Source organism: Uranotaenia lowii, chromosome 1 (genome assembly GCF_029784155.1).
Source record: "Uranotaenia lowii strain MFRU-FL chromosome 1, ASM2978415v1, whole genome shotgun sequence".
Classification (NCBI taxonomy): domain Eukaryota; kingdom Metazoa; phylum Arthropoda; class Insecta; order Diptera; family Culicidae; genus Uranotaenia; species Uranotaenia lowii.
Window position 1 is genome coordinate 140,947,854 of NC_073691.1, and position 18,865 is coordinate 140,966,718.

The following is an 18,865-nucleotide window of genomic DNA, read 5'->3' on the forward strand; positions in this document are numbered from 1 at the left end:
ATGTTGCATGCTCAGATTATGTTGCATGATTGAATTCTGTTACAGGCCCCTTTCGTTTTTGTCAACACGCTCAAGAATTTTGTGGTGCCAAAATCGAACGGTTTTTTTCATCAACTTATTTCTTACCTATTGATAAAAAAAAAACCATTATAATTAATATTAACTCAATTTTGCATCATTTTAGATACTTTTTAAAAATTTTCTATCATGCTTTCTAAACACTTAGAACTTTTTTTGTAATGGTTAGAATGATTGTTTTTTTAATCATATGTATTTGTAATTTTTGTCATTTTGCATCTTTTCTTAGATATTTTTTGTCATTTCTTTTCGTTTGTTTCTACATCTTTGTTTTGAGTCTTTTTGTCACATGTTGATCTTGACGAGAATTGACCATAAGTGCACCTATTCTATACAATTCTTTACAAGATATACAGTGACATGAAAAAAAAGCGTAATTCAACGTTTAGCGGTTGAAGAACTACCTCCTTAACTTTTGGGCGACGAAAGTGTCAAACTGACTTCAGACGACATTTTATACAATATTTTTACTATGCAGTTGGAATTGCGATTCGCAACACCATCTTTAACGATTTAGCCATCATTTCTGGTATGATTTCATGTTTGCCGGGATAGGAAAAGATGAAGGGTCTCTCATACAGTTTTATGCATATTCGAGCAAATAACCCAAATTTGGAATGCTAAATGATTCTATGATTGTTTGTCCCTCCCCTCTCCATGCCTTTCCATAGGGGAAATGTTAAGGGGAGAGGAGGTTCTCATACAATTTTTTTACATTACTCAAGAGCCGATCGAGCAAATGGAACCAAATTAACTAATTCTTTCAAACACGAAACTGAAGTGGTTCGGCTGTGGTTATATTAAGTCAACCAAATATTGTACCGCATCTATTCGGGTCGGCAATTCCAGGACATTGTATCTGAGAAACAGCAAATCCAGGCATTGGATTTTAAATTAGAAATTCGGATAAATTTTGGCTTAACGCAGGAGTAATTCAATAAAAATCAAGAAAAAAAACACTCGAAAAATAATATTTTAATCGAAACACATAAGCAGATTTTAAATTGTATTTTCTTCCGTTTTTGGGCGCAACAATCTAAAATTTTCAGTAGCCTATTTGATTTTTTGTTCGGTTTTGCAAATAAAGTGAAAAACAATCTGGGCGTTTTTCAATCTATGCAACAGGTCTTTTTCCGTAATTTACATTTTATATCTGGGCAAGACCGGGTAAAACCGAGCAATCTGACAAGATTAGATAACAACCGAACTTTATTTTGAAATCTGTCTTGTTTTTAATCGATATTCAAATGAATGTTTGGTTTTTGGATCCTTATTGCTTACAATTTTCTTGCAAAAGGATGGTCTAAAAATCGAAAATGGAAGTCCATAGAATAATTAGAAGTTCTAATCATGATTCCAGTCGATTATTGTTTCCTATTGCTGATGTATCGATAGACAATATCGATTAGTCGACACTAGCATCTTGTCTCAAATGTCAGTTATTTGATTGATCGCGTTTTCGAATCATCGGAACTGAATGCCCTACTCTGAACCAGCTCTATTTCCATGAATTATCATACCATCAATGAGTACACTTTTTCTCGTGAAACAACCTGATGGTGTCTGTTTTTTCTTGCGTTTTCCCTACAAGTGCTTCCAGATATTATCAGTGATATATCGCGGACACCCTTTTGATGGGAACTACCCTATTAACATAATTGAAATCATGGATGCAAGCCCATTTTTTCATAGTTTTTGAAACTGTGATCTGCTAAAAGATTGTGCTTTCAAGTGAGGCGGCCTCCACCAATTGTTGAGTTATGATGAACCAATTTCCCATACCGACATCATGATTGTTCCCTTTTGAGGCGTTGCGGAAAGTCGTTGCGTTGATCCATCTCCAGGGAAAAAAAACCTTAAAAAAATCTTGACACTTCAAGCGATTAAATCACCTCTTCACGAAACGGTCCGACATGATACCGCAGAACGTGTAGAGAACGCTTCTATTTTGCCAGCCCACCACCCACGCTCTCACGACTTTCCGGAGCTTTCCAGGCCAAACCAAACGAAAGTGAACCCTAGCAGCCCGGCTGGCTGGCTGGCTGGGTCTGGATCGTTCCCATTTTTCGTATTTAGTGTACCATCCAGGGTTGTTGTGGAAAACATACGCCTGAGGAACGCCGGGGACCGCCTTGCGCCAGGGGGAACGTGATCCGACTTCTTAAGTGGAGTTTTCCATTCACACCGAGTCATCTTTGGCGTCGTTCCCCGGACCTGGGGATTAGGTACCGTTTCGGCTGGTATGGATTTATTTATTGCCACTAATTGCTATCGCGGCGCTACCGATCAATGATGATCATGGTGTGGCGGCCTACGCATACATTCACACTTTTCCTTAGCTATACGAAACCCGGTGTGAAGGGAAAAGTGAGAAAAAACAAAACGTTATTTTCGTATCTAGGTGAGTGTGTCGTCGTCTTCGTTGCTCAGCATTCCCCCCTTCTTGTCAACAGAAATGGAACAGACGGGTAATGAGACGGGTAATGTAAGGTTTCAAGATGCTCCTGCAATGGGGAACATTTCATAATTTGTTTAAAAAGGATTTTTGTTATATTGTCCAATCTTTATGAGTGGAGTTCTACATTATTGGATGGTGTGCATTAACGAAAAAAAAAGCTAATTCTTAAGATAATTATGCCAAAAGTGCTGGTTCTCAGTTATACCAAATATAACATCACCTTTATTCCAGAACGGCACAGATTTCAGATACCAGGATGCAAGGAGGTATTGACATCCAATTTGTTCTCATTTGAGTGGCTCTTATATTTCTCAATGAAGAAACAAAACCGAATTTCACAATAAAATTTTTGTTCATTTTCGATTCGTGCCAAGTCGGTCTCAATAACCATTCAATTTGAAAAACAATTTAATGAATTTGTTATGTATTTTTTTATTTTATCAAATTATTTTTAATATTTGGCAATACTGCAGATTTTTATTTAATTTCAGAAAACAAAAACAATATAAGAAAAAATCAACGCCTAGAAAGATTAGTGATTTGGATTGAAAAACTATATTTTATATGAATTTTTTTTTGAAATTTATTAGTTGGAGTATCCTCGTTATAATTGCTGTCACCCAAATGTAACCTTAACCCTCCGTTTCATAAAGTTACAAATTTGCAACAATTAAAGTATGGAAAAAGTGAAAAATCGTATTTTATTTTTTTTTCTTTACATACACATCATTTCTAACTGTTTAAAATGATTTTTAAGGAAAAATAAAAAATCATGAACTGCAGGGTTAATTTACATTCATATGTGTATATCTTGGGAAACTAATTCTGGTTTAGTGAAATTTAAAGATATATGAATAACAACAGTCCAATATTGTTTTATTGGTTTTCAACAATTTTTTTTTAAATTAATTTTTACAAAAAAAAATTTCAAACTTGTTCTTTGTATTAATTTTACAATATTTGTATGTATGAATACGCATTTAAGAAAAATTTAAAATTTTTGACGATACCACTCGTTTATGGTATTTTTGATTTTTTTTTCACCTCAGATTAAAATTTAAACAAATTTTAGAAGACTAGTTTTCAATTGATCCGTAAATCTTCGGCTACATAACATCAATTTCAGATCATTTTTTCACATATCAAAGGTAAATTAATTCACTATCAAACATCTGAACTTAATTTTTGCGTAAAAATTTAAATACTGTTGATATTTTTGAAGTAATGAATTTAAGATGAAATACAATTTTGTTTCAGGAGAAGTTTCAATTTCATCGACGGTTTCAGACTAGATTTTTGCATCTTAATTTTGTTTTGTTTTTTTTTTATGGATTTCTATGGTTAATTCAAACTAATGATTTCTAGAGGCCACAACTAGAATAAAATTGTAGAAATTATGATTTTCTTTACGCCGTTTTTAAACTGTTACATTAATGCTTCATTCATGTTCTAATAAATAATAAAGAAGAACTGCAGTGTTCAGTAGAATAACTTAAATACTAGACAAGATGAATCTAATGCGTTTCAGGCTAGTTTGCTATCGATCATTTGCAATTCACTTTTGCCAAGAATACTGTTGATTTTTGTAAATTTAAGGTTCGACAAAAAGATAGAAATGCATTTTTTGGAGTAATTTTAAATTTATCACAGTTTTAAGAATTTTTTTTTTAAATCCGAAAATCTTTAAAATTCAATTTAAAACAAAAAATTCAAGAGATTATTATAATTGTAGTATTATAGGTTATTAAAATTAGGCTTTAAAATAGAAAAAACGATTTATAAAACACTTCAGACTTATAATGATTACTTTATCAAATGAAAGTAACATGCAAAATTTAAGCAAAATTAAACTGATGTAGTGACTTGAATTGAGACTGCGAATGAGATTTTGAGACATTTGACTTATAGGAAGAATAAAAACTGAATTCTCATCAAAAATTGTTTTTAACGTATCTTTTACTTTTGTATATTGATTTTCTTAATTTTTTAAAATTTCTACTCCAGATCGCATCACGATAAGCGTTACCACAAAAAAGTTATAACGGTTCCTAGTATTATCTGAATTTCTTAATCATTGAGCTTTTTTAATAAAATTCCCTCCAGTGTTGCCACTATCCGAATATCTTAAGATAATGAATTAAATTGGATTGAAATTATTCCATATAATAATAATAATTTCAGTTAATTTTACCCTTTTAGACTGATGACAGGATTTACCAGCTGATTTTTTAATTTTAGGATAAAAATATATTTTCATGCAATTTTCTTCGTTTTAATAGCTCTGTAGCTAATTTCAGATAATTTTGAAAAAATTTCAATGTTTATGATATTATTGTTGAGCTACCATTTCAATTTAAAAATATTGAATGTTAGAACTGAGAGAATAAGCACATCTGAAATAACACAAAATATATTATATTTTATAAAGATTTCATTTGGCTGGTAAACGGTGGATAATGTGCAACACGAGACCCCATAGTGGTCATATCACCTCTTATTCACAACTCCTATCTCTACCTCCCCGCGGTGCCGGCTGGGGTGCGAGTAACCTAAGCGGAGATCGGGTACCCAACCCCGGTGGATGCTTTGGTCGCATGCAGACTGAGAAGGTGGCCGCACGCGTCTGTTCCCCAGGTCAGGGGCGGCGTGCAACAACAACCGAGCGTCTGTTCTCCAGGTCAGGGGCGGCTCAAACAGCGTCTGTCTTGCAGCAAGCGGCTGAATTTATGAAATGCGGCTCCCGCCAGCTAAGTCCAAGATGGCAGCCCCATCGCGGGATAGGGACTTTAGGCTAACAACCTACTGCTCCTGATATCTTTTATTGTTACAGAAACTGAGAGAAGAAATAACCGAATTGGAACTTTGGCAACGACTTTTAGCATGAAAACACGGACTAGAATTGGAACTTGGAATGTTTTGACCCTTGCCCAGCCAGGAAAGCTGGCTCAACTTGCTAGAGAAGCTAGCCGCCTCAAGCTAGAGATATTGGGACTGAGCGAAGTCCGTTGGTCTAACACTGGAGAACACAAGACACAGTCCGGGCAAGTACTGCTTTACTCTGGCATACGAGGAGAACATGCTACTCGGGAACGAGGAGTTGGTTTCCTGTTAAGCCCGCAGGCCCATGCGGCCCTGATAAGATGGGAACCGATAAACGAAAGAATAATCGTAGCCAGATTCAGAACACGGGTTAGAAACCTTACAATGGTCCAGTGTTATGCGCCAACTGACGTTGCCGATTTGCAGGAGAAAGAGCAGTTTTACAGTCAATTGAACAGCGTGGTTGAGAGAATTCCGAAGGGTGACATTCAAATCCACTTAGGCGACTTCAACGCAAAGATTGGCTCCGATAATCAGGACTTTGAGCGCATCATGGGGCGCCATGGCCTAGGACAGATGAGCGAAAACGGAGAGCTGTTTGTAGAATTTTGTGGCAACAACAACATGGTGATCGGTGGATCGCTCTTCCCCCATCGACCAGCACATAAGGTCACTTGGGTATCCCGAGATGGCCGAACAGAAAATCAAATTGACCACATCTGCATCAGCCGAAAATGGAGAAGGAGCCTTCTTGATGTCCGCAACAAACGAAGCGCAGACATTGCATCTGACCATCACCTCGTCCTTGGCGAGATACGACTGAGAGTTGCGCGTGTCAAACGGCGCGAGGAGAAAGTCGGGTGTCGATACGACGTCCGCCGGTTGGAGAATCCAGAGGTGAAAAGGGCATACGTTGAACAGCTAGAATCCCGAGCCTCGGAGCTGCCGACAGACGGAACAGTCGAAGAACAGTGGTGTGGAATCAAGAATGCCTTTATCACGACGAGCCATGGTACTCTCGGTAAAGTTTGTGGAAGAAGAAGTGAATGGATGTCGGATGAAACCTGGAGGATGATCGATGATCGGAGAAAGGCGAAAGTCGGAATTGAGCAGGCATGTACCGGGTCAGCCAAAGCAGCCGCCCGCTTACGATATGCGGAGCTGGAAAAGGCAGTTAAACGAGCTTGTAGACGAGACAAGAGAGCCTGGACAAACTCCCTAGCCGAAGAGGGAGAAAGAGCCGCCGCCATTGGAGATATCCGATTATTATATGATATTTCTCGCCGCCTTAGTAGTGCAAGGACTAATGCAAGAATGCCGCTGAAAAACAGAGCAGGTCAGCTGCTGACAGATCGAACAGATCAGCTCAAGCGTTGGACTGAGCATTTTGATCAACTTTTTCGAGTTACAAATAGCGATGGCCAACAGAACCCGCAGCTCGAGGCGCCCACAGTAAGTCGCATTAATGGCGTCAACTCGGAAGCGCCCTCGCTGGCTGAAATAGAAGCGGCAATCAAGGACATGAAATCCAACAAAGCGCCTGGAATCGATTGCATTCCTGCTGAAATGCTCAAAGCCGACCCTGCCTTGTCAGCACAAATGTTGCACCGTCTTTTCGCTGACATTTGGGATACTGCAACATTCCCGGCCGACTGGATGCAGGGTATCCTCGTAAAGGTTCCAAAGAAAGGAGACCTAACAGAGTGCGGTAACTGGCGTGGCATAACTTTGATCTGTACAACCCTCAAAGTACTCTGCAAAGTGATCCTGAACAGGATCCAGGAGAAAATCGACGCTACACTCCGAAGGCAACAAGCTGGATTCCGATCCGGACGATCATGTGTGGACCACATCACAACGCTACGAATCATACTGGAACAAATCAACGAATTCCAGGACTCTCTTCTGCTGGTGTTCGTTGATTTCGAAAAAGCATTTGACCGACTGAACCACGAAAACATCTGGGCTGCTCTTAGACGACGAGGGGTCCCAGAGAAACTAGTCCATCTCATCGAAGCACAGTACGAGGCATTTTCGTGCAAGGTCTTGCACGACGGTGTCTTGTCCGAACCAATCCCGGTAACTGCTGGAGTGAGACAAGGATGTATTTTGTCACCGCTGCTTTTTCTCATCGTAATGGATGAGATCTTGACTGGATCGATTGACTGTAGACCAAACCGAGGATTGCCGTGGAATCCTTCAACCATGGAGCAACTGAACGACCTTGACCTGGCAGGCGATATTGTTTTGCTCGCCCAAACACAACAAGACATGCAGAGCAAACTCGACGACCTCACCGAAAGCTCCAAGGCAGCAGGTCTCAAAATCAATGTCGGAAAGACCAAGTCGATGGAAATCAATACAGAAAATCGTTCCAATTTCGTGGTAGCTGGACAACAGGTTGAGACAGTGGAGTGCTTCCAGTATCTTGGTAGCCAGATTACGCCTGATGGTGGTACCAAGAAGGACATCGAAACCCGGATCAGAAAAGCCCGATTTGCGTTTGCGAGTCTCCGAAACATCTGGCGGTCACGCCAGATCTCTCTACGAACTAAGATCCGAATCTTCAACTCAAACGTCAAATCCGTATTGCTGTACGGGTGTGAAACTTGGTGCACATATGCGGTGACGACGCGAAAACTGCAAGTTTTTGTGAATCGCTGCCTGCGGAACATCATCCGCGCTTGGTGGCCTGGCAACTGGATCTCAAACGTTGAACTTCATCGCCGGTGTCATCAAAAGGCGCTAGAAATCGAGATTCGGGAACGTAAGTGGAGATGGATTGGGCACACGCTGCGAAGAGATGATAACGAGATTTGCAGAGAAGCGCTTGACTGGAATCCAGATGGGCATCGAAGAAGAGGCAGGCCCAAAAGCTCGTGGCGGCGAAGTCTAGTCGCTGAAATCCGCACAGTTGACGAGAACCTCGGCTGGCAGCAAGTGAAGACGCTGGCTCCGGATCGCCAGCAGTGGAGATCTTTTATCTCAGCCCTATGCGCCGGTCAATCGGCGCTGGACCCTTAGGTAGGTAGGTAGGTATAAAGATTTCAAATAGAAAATTTTCCGACCAAATATTTTAATTTTTGGTAGAAATGAACCGGGAAATGCTCTACTTTCTGCCCATGCAAAAATTAGCGTTACTGTATTTTTTTTCTTAAACTCCTTCTACGAAACACACCGTGAATAAATAACATTATTCAAAAATGAAAGACGTTTTTAATAGAATAATAAAAGAAATGTATTAAACATTAACATATATTTTAAACTCTTTCAGACGTTTGGTTTCACTAAAAAGATAATGGCTTTTGAGACAAAAATTTAACCTAATGTTTTTGTGTTCGTCTTCGTACATCTTCGTACATGAAAATGATCACAATTTTCGAAGGTGATTGAAAGTATAAAAGAGACATAAGATATAAAAAAAAAGAAGAATATGAGCTGTTTTGAGAAATTTATGATATTTACGGGTTATGTTCTTTCTTTCTTTGATATCTCATGTTTCCCTAATACTAATATTTACTTAACCTTTGAAAATGTGAAAAAAATATTTACAATCGTTGGCAGAGTTGCAACATGATTTTTTAAATGAGTTTCAAACATTTTCAAACATTCTCTTAAGTTTAATTTTGTCAAACCCTAGGGTCTGAAAAGCTTCGTTTTTGTTCAAAGCTCATCCATGATTTTTTGCAGAATTTTTAAGTAACTTTTACATTAGTAAATTTGAACTTTGAGGTTTGGATGGAAAAATGGAATATTTTGCACTGAAAAATCAACATCATTTTTGTTTCTTCTGTGGAACCGAGCCTTCTAGTAGTTTTCATGCCAATTTATGAATTCTCTAAAGAAAATTTCCCGCTGAACAACTTTTCCAAAGACCGTAACTTCGTATCTTATTAGGAAAAAAAAGTTGTTTGGTGTTTAACAGGGTCTCTTAGAATTGAAAAACAATAAATTCAAGTTTCCCATACAAACCTAAAAGTTCTTATTTACTCCTGTAAAAGTGACTTAAAAATTTTGCAAAAAATCATGGATGATTTTTGAACTAAAACGAAGCTTTTTAGACCCCAAGGTTATAGAATCCAAAAATGAGCCTAAATCGACTCGGTTTATTACTATTATTCTATTAAGTAGATGTTCAACTTGATTCTGTTTATTATTTCAGCTACTTTTTGATTATCAAATCAGCATAGCTTTAATCATTGTTAGACCACTGTTAAGCTTTAAACCACCACATTTTACATAAAAAAAAGTTTCAGTCAATATTTAGAAATATGATTCATATTATTACATGAAAAATCAAATGAGGTTCTTGGAGCCAAAGGGCAATAAGTGCATAACAGTTGATTCCGAAATAACGCGCTTTAAAATTGCTGTGTTCGACTATTTTTCGAAAATTTGTAGTTTTTTTTCGAATGTCACTAATGTAAATAAAATTCTAAAAATCTGAAAAAAAACCAGTATAGTTTTTTTTTTATAGTAGTATAGAAATTTTAAGAATCGTATAGCATGATTAACTCCAAATCGATCATTTTTGCACTTACATATACTCATACGTATATATTTGGCTCTGAAGGCCTCAAATGTATAAAACTAAGTATTGACATCAGATTTTTTTTTAAATATTTTCGTTTCTAGCTTGAAATTGAAGAGATTTGAACCTTTCATTCTTCTAGAATTATCATTCTAAGGTAGTTAGATCTCTTTAATAAAGACATTTGAGACCCTTGGATCCAAAGGGGTATAACTGCATGAGAGCTACTTTCAGAAAACAAAAAAAAAAAAAACAAAAATAACCAGAAATACAGGCTCCACTCGATTTTAGCACATACGCCAAAATCGATGGTTTTCGGAAATATATATATTTCTAATGGGCTTTTGCACTTAATTTGTGAAATCTCAACATAGAGCTATATTTACATGTTGATAAAATATACCGTCGATCACAAAAATAATGAGAATCGCATTAAGTACCTACAAATTTGAATAAATCAGCAAAATGCAAAAAATGACTTAAAAATTACTTAAAATGACAGAGGATTCAAATATGACAATAATAACAGAAATATGAAAACTCAAGAAAAAAAAAGTGCTAGAAGTGAATAAAACAGCAATAAAAATGATATACAAAAAATTCAAAATATTTTTGACTATATTTTGAATTTTTTGACTATATTTTGAATTTTTTGGTGATGAATAATGTCAGTAATGACGATAGCAATGTTTTTTTTTTAATCTAAAAAGTGAAAAAAGCTTAAATAAAAGAAAACGGAGAAGTAAGCTTTTTAACGGTCTGAATTTCGATTCGGGAGTATGGCGAGAAAAGCAGCTTCGTGGGCAAAAAAATCCGGGTGAAAACCGAGTACGGTGGACAAAACTTTGGACCGGAAAGTCATGTGTGCTTACGCCAGTAAGAAAACTGCCTCAGTTCAGGATGTGGCCAAAAACGGGATCTCCGAACGTTGAGTCCAAGGATATATAAGAAACAGAAGAAGTCGAAGTGGGGTCTAAAACAAGCTGCTTCCCTGGATAATCGGTGTGCGTTATTATCGACGACGAAACCTATTGCAAAATTGATTACAAAACGCAGGGTCTAAGTATTGACAAGACAGAGGACATCAATTTTAACCGAAAAATGAGAAAAACAGTCAATAGTTTAGCTAGCAAAATGTAAGTGGGGCATGCATTCCGATCCATTTGTGACCACTGACTCAATGAATACAGCTGTTTTCGTCTGAGAGTGCCTGAATCATCGCCTGCTGCCCATGATCCGCAAGCCTGATCACCAATTTCTGTTTTGGCCTGATTTGGCATCAGTTCACTACTCAGAGGACTCGATGGCTTGGTCCTAATCCAATAAAGTGCAAATCGTATCAAAAGAGATAAATTCGTCAAATTGTCCTCACACGAGACCGATTGAAACTTTTTAGTCCCATGCCAATTCGCGCAAATCAGTCTGTACAGAAGCTTATGGGCAGTTTTCGCTCAAAAAATCAATAGTTCAGGAGAATATTCCTCTATTTGCGTAAAAAAACAGATCATATTGTTGCTTATTGGAAATTTAGAAATGCTTAGAATTTTTTTTTCGGATTTTCCCTCTCAAAAAATTAATTTAAAAAATAGCATGCTGAAAGTTATGACGAGACTGAAATTTTTGCTTGCGGAATAGGAAAGTTATTCAAAAAGTGTCTTCTCAAAGTGAGGAAAATCAACTGACAGATCGTATTACAGAATATAAGCTGTACGAACATTCTTCTTCGTTGTCACGTTTAGCCTAAACGTTAGGGGATTAACCCAAATAACTTGGGGCTGACACGTGTACTTAAGGATGTAAACTTTTCATAACACTGGTACCCGATCCGGACACCGGTTCCTGACTGGTTCCTACGAACCTTGGAGCTAAGTAAGTTAAGAACGCCTCCCGCGTTTGCCATGGCAGCTGACGGCGGAAACCTCGTCGAAGAAAGTGATGGTGACGCCTTACCATATATTTTTTGCTTTGCGCCCTGCTAATGCGATTATTATGCGAAACACGATGGCGCGCGTGAGTACCCGTTTGTCGTGGTGTCGCGTCTTCATCCCTTGCACATGAATGTCTCGCTGGTATCGTTGACACACATTTCGCCAAGCGAAATTTGCGACACTGGGAGATATTTTGAACTCGGTAAAGACACGCGAGTTCCGTTCTTGGAATTTACGGATTAAGAAAAAAAAATTAGGGAATTTGGTTGTCCAATTGTTGTGATGGTGTTAATGTCGTGCTCTTTGGTTGGGTTTGTGCGTTTGTAACGTGACATTTCGTCGCCTGATTGATTCGTCATACGAAGTAATCCTGGAATGGAATATTTAGCGTCTAGAAATAACCAGTCTCAATAACAAACATTTTTGAGGTTATGTTCAAATTATGATTGCAAAAAATGGGAAAAAATCACCCAACGATATTGAAGTGTGTCTGAATGCTGTATTCTGGAAGCTTTTCTCTCCCATGGCGACCGTCAAAAATTGACCAAATTTGGAACATTAAATTGCCCCAAGCGCAAATTACCTCAACAAATGTTAACAAAAAGTCATTTTGACAAATATATTAAATTTTATATGAATTTTAACACATCTCATGATTCCACTTTCCAAAAAGAGCGGCTAACCAAGTTTTGGCCAGATCGATCGAATCGAGTTGTTCCGCACCAAACTCGGAACCAAACCGATCCCAAACCTAGGAAAACTACTCCCATCCTCAGGAATTTGCAGCAACATCAATGATTGAAAGAGAGAAGCACCTGTCGCATTGTTGTTAATCTAGTTGAGTGCCAAAGCGACTTGATCAGAGACGGGGGGTGGGCGACCTGCAAAATATGTATCTCCCGGAGATATTTATTCATGTCAAAGTGGGGAGGCTGCTGGGAAGAGAATCCGGACGAATCCCGGGTCCGTGTGTCGTTTATGTTAATCGATCCCTGTCGATGGTTGGAAGTTTGGTGTCAAAATTGCAAGCATGCCCCTACGGAGAAACAAACGTTGCATGCATAAAATAGCGGATCTGCGAAATCTGCTATCGCTATCGCGGGGTGCTGAGATTGTGCCACGGGGCGCTACAACTCAGTTGATATTTCCAATCAGAGCTGCTGCTGTTGCTGCACGATAGCATCCGATGAAGATTCCGGGGGAAGACTTGTGGTGCTGAAGCAACCAGATAGAGAGATAACCATCGAATTGTGTCATGATGGTACAACCGGATTTTTTTCTTCCTGCTTGCCTACATACTTTCATCTGTGATTGGAACTTCTATCGGCCGGAGATGCATCGATCGGGCCAGGCCTGTCTGCGTACCTACCCGTAGTAGATCGCTAGCTAATGACGTTTTGTGGTCAAGGTAGCGGGATTCAGGATGACCTAGTGGTCCACAAGTGTAGGGATCGTGGTTGTTTTTCCTCTGTTCTCTTATCGATTAACTCGAATTGCGTTCCTCGCCGACTTACCTGCAAGGAAAATAGAAAACATTAAATTCATATTAGTTGCGTCATTTGTTCGAGGAAATGATGTTTATGTAACATATCTTATCGATTGAAATGTGACTAGAATTCTGAACGGATGGTACACATTTAGATGCCTGTCGATGTGTAGATAAAATCCTACATTGATATTTTATGTTCCGCTGTACTGGATAGTCCACGGTTAAAATAAAATTTGAAAGTAGATTCGATCAAATTATGAAAATCAACTAGCAAAATCGAAGTTTGTTTGGCTAGTGCATTCGGCATGGAGGGCCGCTTTTTCTTAAAAAAAAAATTAAAAAACTCTTTTTCTTCCATGGCGACCGTCCAAAAATATTTCGATGGGGTTAATCATCGTTCAGTAATATGTAGTAAGCAAAACCATTATTATTATTTTTATTATCATTATTCATTAGAGATATTGTAACCCTCCAGGTCTTTCGGGTCTATTTCTAATTCAATTGGAATTTTTAAGTACGTGGAAGTGTGTTGATAATGTTTCGTTTCTATGGTTATTGACAAGGCCGGATTAAAGGGGGGGCAAAAGGGGCAATTGCCCCGCCCCCTCCTCCCGGCTCAGGGAGCCCCCCGAGGGAAAAAAAAGTTTTAACATTACTTTAATCATACTACTACAAATCCATGAAAAGAAATCAAAACTAGAAGATTTGGATGAAAACTTGAAATATAAAAACTAAAGTGCCCCCGTGAAATAATATATAGATTAGTTTTTGTCTTAAAAAAGTTAAGGTGGCCCCCTAGAGTAAGCAGTGAAGGAGCTCTCCCACTTTTTGCGAGGTGAGAATATCAAAATCTTCTGGACAAAACCGAATTCGAAAAAATAAGAAAAATATGAGGAAAAACCCCTTAAATTTTCATTTTTTTTTTCGAACCATATCAGTTACTATACTCTGTACAGAACAGGTAAAATAAAGAAAAAAACATCTCTTAATTATCATTACATTCAAACGTCTTGCATAACAACAATGTTCGTTGTTACGTTAAGTTTCCAAGTTATGATTTACTGCACTTAAATAGCAGCTGTCCGGTGTCTGGTGTCCAATTCTAGGACTAAGGCTTTGTCTACACAAGGCAACTTGAACTGCGATTTTGGTTGCTGAGATTTTTTTTTAACATATGTTAACATTTAAAACTAGACAATGTTTTAAGTCTCCCGACAAATATGGAGACCTCAGCAACCAAGATGTGAATATACACATGTCTCAGTAACGAAAATCGCAGTTCATTTTACTTTCTGAATTCTTTCTGTCAGTTACCCATATTTTAGATGTTTGTTGGATTTTATTTGCCTTCTGAGTGAAACAACGATTTTTATCTATGATATTTTGTCTAACAACACACACATAAAAATAAATAAAACAAATTAGGTTTGTAACTATTTGATTATTCATTTTAAAGTACTCATTAATAGTTTTCGTATAAAATTGTAACTTAAGGGGGGGGTAGGGTCTAACGGGTATAAAAAAACACCATTTTCACGATTTTTTTCTAGAGCTGTCGTTCAAACAAATGTATTCAAATTTTTTGCATTATACAAAGCATTGTTAAAAGAACATTTAGTAACTTTTTCGTAGAAAAATATTGAAAATGAGCCGGTGACGGAGCATTTTCGAGGATGCCATTTAGAAAACAGGATTTGCGGTGGACACTGTATCTCAGCACAGAATCTTCTGAAGTCAAAAAATCAGAGCAAAATATTTTTAATAGATGTTTTTCTGGACCCCAACGTTTTTATTTAACTTAAAAATATTTTTATGAAATTTTTGTGGCTGTTTGAAGTAAAAACTACGATTTTTCACGGAAAAATCCGCCATTTTTCACCTCTAAAATCTCTCCAAAGTAAAAAAATCAAAAAAGAAAAACGTTGGGGTCTGGTATTTTATATGTAGAAAATATGTTCCAAATTTGAAAAGAATCGGATAAGTAGTTTTCAAATGACGATGTCCACGGACTTTAAAAATGTGCTTTCGAGAAAAACGCGTTTGAAGTTTCTGCTCTTGCATTCTTGCAGTATTAAATAGGAGGAGATAAAGGCCTATAACTTCTACAGTTTTGCTTCAATTGACTTGAAAATTTGACACAACATTCTTGAAATGTTTTACAATAAGAAAATAAAAAAAATAAAAAAATCGATTTTTTGAAAGTGTTAGACCCTACCCCCCCCTTAAGAGAGAGAAGACACGAATACCACTAGGATGGTAAAATTTCATTATAAAAACCTTAAAAATGTTACTTCAGAAAAGTGGTCCTTAGCCTAAAGGGTGAGCTAAATTTGTTTTAATGAAACCTTCAGAAACAAAATATGAAATTTGCCTTCATCGATGGTTAAAGTGTTTAAATATGTTTAATGTCTGGTAGATCAAAGTTAATTGATTTAAGCGTAAAATAAGTTCTTTTTAGGGTAGCCTTTAATTTCTTTAAAAAACACTTATTCCATACTCAAATCAAACAAGCCCAATCTTCGAAACTCTTTTGCAAATTCCAAGATTCTAACTTTTGATGAAAATAAATAAAATTTTCCAAAAAAAAAACAGTAAGAGATAAAAAATTTTCGAATCAAATTTGCTTAATGCAAACTTGAACTGATGATTTTAGTTTGAAATTTGGCTTTAAAATAGCTGCAACATTAATGATGTTAAACAATACACCGAAAAAATAAAAAAAAATTGTGCAGATTTTTTAGGTGAAGATAAGGTACATGTTTCTTAAACAGGAAATAGTTTTCATAAAGAGTCAATTCTATACTAAAAATCCCGTGGATGATTTTTGTAAAATATAATTTGGCATATTTTGCACGAATCAGAACTTAGAAAATCAACTCAATTCTACTTTATATTTGTGATTTTCAACTGAATTGTGTGTACAATCTTTTCTGATTAAAAACTTTGAAATCTGGAAATTGAATTGACAAGCAAATTTTTATCTTTATGTTCTCATAAATTTCTCAACAATTTTATGTTGAAAAACTCTTTCACAAGCTAAATATTTGGAAAACTTTTGGCTTTCAGTCAAATTATTCAAGAAAAACAGCGTTTTCCTATTTCATCCGACGTTTTGGCGTAATGTATTTCGCCTTCTTCAGCTAAATATTTTTCTGAATTTTAAATCTGAATCCTGAACCTGAATTCAAAAATTGAACTTTGAATCTCTTTCCGATTTTCTATGCGATTTCTGATATGTACAAAATATACGATTTCCGAATCTTAATTCCAGATCCGAATTTCATGAGCCAAATCTTAGAGCCCTCATTCATGAATCTATAACTTAAATTCTGTAGTGCTGGTTTAATCTTTATTCATTATTTCAATTATTTATTTTTAATCTGTTTTGTGAATCTGATTTAAAATGTGAATTTCGAATGATGAATCAGAATTTGGTTTTCAATTTTAGATCGCCACTTAGTTAAAGCTTCTAAGTGTTTAAATTTTATGTTAGAATAAAGTTTAATAACTTCGAATTTGAATATAAAATAAATTTCTTCTTTTTCTATATTCGGAAAACTATTATCAAATATTGAAAATGCATTTGATTTTCGAAAAACCTGATTGAAATTTGATATGAAATGTAAAACCGAATTCGAGCAAGGATTTCAAAGCGGCTTTTCATTCCTAATTTCTTATGATTACTCGAAATGAAAATCAAGAATACTAAACTTGATACAAAATCAGGAATACGAAAATATGTAGAAATACAATTTTGCTTATAGGAATATGGAGCCAGAACCTCCAAAATGGGTTTAATTTAAAATTGATTATTCAGACTTGAATTTCTATGATAAGGTTGTCGAATTGCCCGGTTTTAAACGGATTGGCCCAGATATTTAATATAAAATTTTGAAAATTTCGCTTCGACCAGGGTGGCCGAGATTTCATTGTAGAATACCTCGCTTGTTTTTTGTTTTGGAACCTCGTGGGGTGGGGGGGGGGTTTGGGGGGTGGTGATGGTTTAATCTTAATGCTTGAGTCGGGAATTGTGCGGAAAGACCGGTAGATTTTTTTAAATTAAGCAGTTTCTGTGCCGCAAGATTGTCTGGATTTGGTTGTTATGAGTGCATTTCTTCTTAATTGTTTGAAAATGTGTTCCGTAATAGGATAGCCAGAAAAGGTAAGACTTTTCTACGCTACGCGGACAAGCTTGGACAGAAAATTCAAAAAATTACTATTACAGAGAAATATAAATAAATAAATCAAAGATAAAGTATTAAGTGATCATCAAGCTTTTGAATAAATTTTACGAAAAATGAATTACTGTTTTATTCTGATTTAGTCACCTTATCCGTATATCCACACGTAAAAAAACTTCAACACATCTCAAAAAAGTAAGATCAGTTTGAAAATTCCAAATAATATCGTAAACTGAAAACGGCTTACGATTTCATCAAAAGTTTCGGTACATCATTTTCGAGCTCGAATTTGTCTACTAATATTCACTTGTCTACATCAAAATGATGTCATATTTGGTACCATTTGCAACTCAGGTTATATGCACGTTTTCGATGTAATTTTACAATTTTTTTCGCTGTGTAAACTTGTCTCATATAAAATCTTTTTTTTTTCGTATTATGTGTGAAATGTCGAAAAAATAGCTACGTGCTAGCTGATTTTTATCAAAAAGCCAATCAACTTGATGGAGGATAGAAATTTTCCACATCATAAATAAATGAAAACCATTGAATATGTGCTTGGGTAACTTTCTATAAGTTTACATTGGTAATTAATGGATTTTTTTTGCTAATTTTGAATAAAGTGTTTATTTGTATAGGCCATTTTACACAGAATAATACAGGTTTTTGGAAATTTTGGCTCAAAATGAAAATGCCTTGCCCTTAAAAAATAACTCTCTTGGATTGGTTAATTATATCTTACATGTTGTCAAAAATTAAACAAATACAGGAAACCTATTTTGACTCTATATAAAAATTGTCAGCATTCTTCTGTGGAACAAAATTTCAACAATAGAGGAGCTTGCCGCGTACGGTGGGCTTGACAAATCGCAGGAGCTCATATAGTTGGTTTAAAGTAAAAAATTTTCAAAACAAAATGTGTGATTAGCCATTATTAAATTACCTTTCCATTTGAGTATAAAAAATTATTCTGTTCAGTTGATTTGACATTATCTTTATTTTAATTTGTATTCGAACTTATTGAACACCCTGTACATTTATTCTTCAATGTGCTCTTATTGAAATGTTCGAATTTATGGGCAAGATGATTTCGAATCATAAAGAAGATTCATATTCTGGATTCAATTCCAGATATTTTGAAAAAAAAATCGAGCAGGTGGTGAATTCAGATACGAAATTCAGGTTTAAGTTTAAATTATTGTTTTTTAAAAAATCGGACTCTGTTTGTCATTTGCCTAAATAAAACCATTTCTAAGTTAAAAAAAACGGTCTCAAAACTAAAATTTTACATGTTAAAATGATTATGAAAAGATTGAAAATACAATCAGATAATTTGAACTGAACAATCTTATCTGGACCCGATAAACTCGACGCAGAACC

General features: G+C 36.2%; 2 protein-coding genes across 2 annotated transcripts in view; one reads left to right on the top strand and one right to left on the bottom strand.

Moving 5' to 3' along the window:
* LOC129740318 (autophagy-related protein 16-1) overlaps positions 1-18,865 on the top strand; it is a 355,598-nt gene that overhangs the window by 316,819 nt on the left and 19,914 nt on the right. The window lies entirely within an intron of this gene.
* Positions 1-18,865, bottom strand: part of LOC129740317 (uncharacterized) — a 459,755-nt gene that overhangs the window by 303,277 nt on the left and 137,613 nt on the right. The window lies entirely within an intron of this gene.